Raw genomic sequence first — 2996 nt, forward strand, 5'->3', positions numbered from 1 at the left:
TTATCTTCTTTTTCATTTGTATTCATTTTACGCAATCCTAATTTCGATGTCCTGCCCCAGGCCATTGATCATTTATTTTTCCTTTCTGGCTCTTTTCCAGTTTTATGGCCGCACACGGTTGCGGCCCGCGCTTTTTTTTATTCATGATATGTGGAAATAAATGTGGGTTGCTTGTTCGGTTCCCGTGCACCGGGTTATATATTGCGAATAGGACCTTTTTTCCAATTTTGTCCACGCGGTGCATATTGATTTCATAGATGCGATTTTGAAATAAAATATTAAAAATTCGAACACTTTTCTAAGCGGAATCAATATTGGGTATACATATTTTTTGTAGATGATACAGTAGATTATTTTTAATAACACCGTGTCCAGTTATGAATCGGTTATTAATGTTATATATTTAACAATTTTTTTAGAATATAATTTGTTTCTAAACGTATTAACTTATATATAACGACTTATTGTGAATTTTATTAGCTTTCCATAGGTATAAAAAATAAGTGTTTTTTATAAGTTTCAAAATATGACTGAATATAAAAAATACCCCAAATTTCCTGATTCAAACCAAATTTCTTGAATTTCTCCCACATTTTTTCTCTATTTTTATTCAATTACTACTGTAGTAAATATGATCATTACTACTGTCTTGAATTGCCATGATGCATTTTTAGAATCAATAGTCGATTTAGGGGTTTCTTAACTTTTGCCCTTTGCGACCCCATTGTTGATTGCGAGTTTCTTGACGACCTCACACAAATAAAAATTTTTTTTTTAGATTATTATTTATTTAGTACCATATACTTATATAGATACATATAAAGATACATATACATATAAAATATATACCTTTAAACCTTTTAAAATTCGTTCATAAACATACAAAATATAGACGTGATACAATTATATAAATATTGACATTAAAAAACTCTCGCCATTTCAGAAATTCCACTGTGACACCTTATTTGGAGTCGTGACCCATAGTTTTGAGAATCTCTATATAATTCAATAATTAATCTCTGTATAATTCATTAATTAATGGTCTCGAAAATACAAAAATATTACATATTTATTCAGATAACTATAATCGACGAATATAGTCGTTATGAAGGAGTAACAAAATTTTGTGCAACAAACAATGACAATTTGCTGTTTAAATTGAAATTGAAAAAAAATGTATATCTTAGAAAAAAATGGATGCATTTATGTGTGTATGTGTGTGCATGTGTGTATGTGTGTGCGGATACAAAATTTCGTCGATGGTTTGGGAATTACGGAACAACCGATTTGAATGATTATAAAATCATTGATGTTTAGTTTTGACCAATACTTAATATAAAGACATATATTTTTATTGTGAAAATTTTATTACTTTTAATAAATTATTTCTGTCAATGATCATCTTATATATATGACAATATAAATTTTTGAGTTGGGATATTTAAGATTTTGATGGTTTTGTTCTTTAAAGTTTAATCAAATTAACAAAAATAATTTTTATTTTCGTATCATAGTAGGTATTTTAAAGAGTATATAAAAGTTTTAGACTTAAAGTTTCAAACAAAGGGTTGATTTTAACTTGATCAGAATTCTAACATCTGTTCCTTATTTACGCATGTAATTTAAGAAAAAAAGTTATAAAAAAGTTTGTAAATTAATTTCTAGAATACTAAGAAATAAAAAGAACTTTCAGCGCAGTAAGCACAGAATAGCTTAGTCACAGAAATTTATTACATCTTATATACATCCACATAGTTCTTTGCTCCTATCGGTTATTGTTCCATCAAAGCCAGCCTTTGTCACCGGCATTCGCTCATTTCGATCGCAGAATTTATAATAAAAAGACATCTATAGTGAGGCGTTCTTTCGTTGTAAAATAAATAAATTCCAATAAATAAAATGAAGAATACCTATTGCAGGAAGAAGCTGGCAAAAGAGATCTAGACTTCATAAATTTTCTTGCCATGACAATGCATTCCATTGTACGTTACGGATGGAATACGAAATACGGGATTCTTGAGGAAATAAAGAAATCTTGAAACAGATATGGAAATACACGTATAAATCGACAATTGACACCTTCAAAAAGTACACTTCAATGTTGGAGATGTGACTTGAATCCGTGTTATAAGATTTCGTAAAAATATATAAATTTTATGGAACAGCAGTGCTTGGAATTTTTATACTTTAATTTTAAATCCTGCGATCTGTTTTACAATTTTCTGCATAATTATGATTTTCTTTGTCAGTTGACGCATCAGTCTTAATTCTATAATATTGTCAACACAGTTTATATCAATATCTATGAGTTTTTCTAGGCTTTTCAACCCGAAATAATATTTTCACAAAAGTGCGAAATTTTTAGGTTGTCGTGACTTAAAAGTTTCATAATTCATTAAAACCAGAAAAATTTGTTCCAACGAATTTTTAACATCCCGTAGGGTAAGTTATAGTAATCGCAAAAAAGTAGAAAATGAATTTTTTTTGCATATCTTCACGTTTCAAAGATTTCAGAACATTTTGGCATACCCTAGTAAAAATGGATGTATGTGTGTGTTTGTGGATATATATGCGTGTGTGTGTGCAGATATAAATATTTGTCGATGATTTCGAGAACACGGTTCAACCGATTTGAATAATTCAAAAAACAATCGATTCATATTGATAAGGAGACGTACTGATTAGTTTTTGGCAAAGGCAGGTCTAGTCGTTCCAAAGATATGGGGCAAAAAGTGCCAAAAACGGTAACCCAGTTTTCAAGAGAACAGAGCGTCCGATTTTAATAATTAAAAAAATATCTTACTTTTATTGACAAGATGAAGAGCTGATTAAATTTTTGAGAAGGCAGATCTAGTAAAAAAAAGTAAAAAAAAATGCCATTTGGCACTCAAAAATGATCATTAAACATATGCACAACAAATTATCAGATATTTTATGGAGATTTTAATAATGTGTAATGTCTCTATGCAGCTAAAGAAGTGCGATTGTCTTGAAAA

Source organism: Ctenocephalides felis, unplaced genomic scaffold (genome assembly GCF_003426905.1).
Source record: "Ctenocephalides felis isolate EL2017-DRISC unplaced genomic scaffold, ASM342690v1 CF-g0.4_SCAFFOLD_03572, whole genome shotgun sequence".
In the NCBI taxonomy this organism is placed as follows: Eukaryota; Metazoa; Arthropoda; class Insecta; order Siphonaptera; family Pulicidae; genus Ctenocephalides; species Ctenocephalides felis.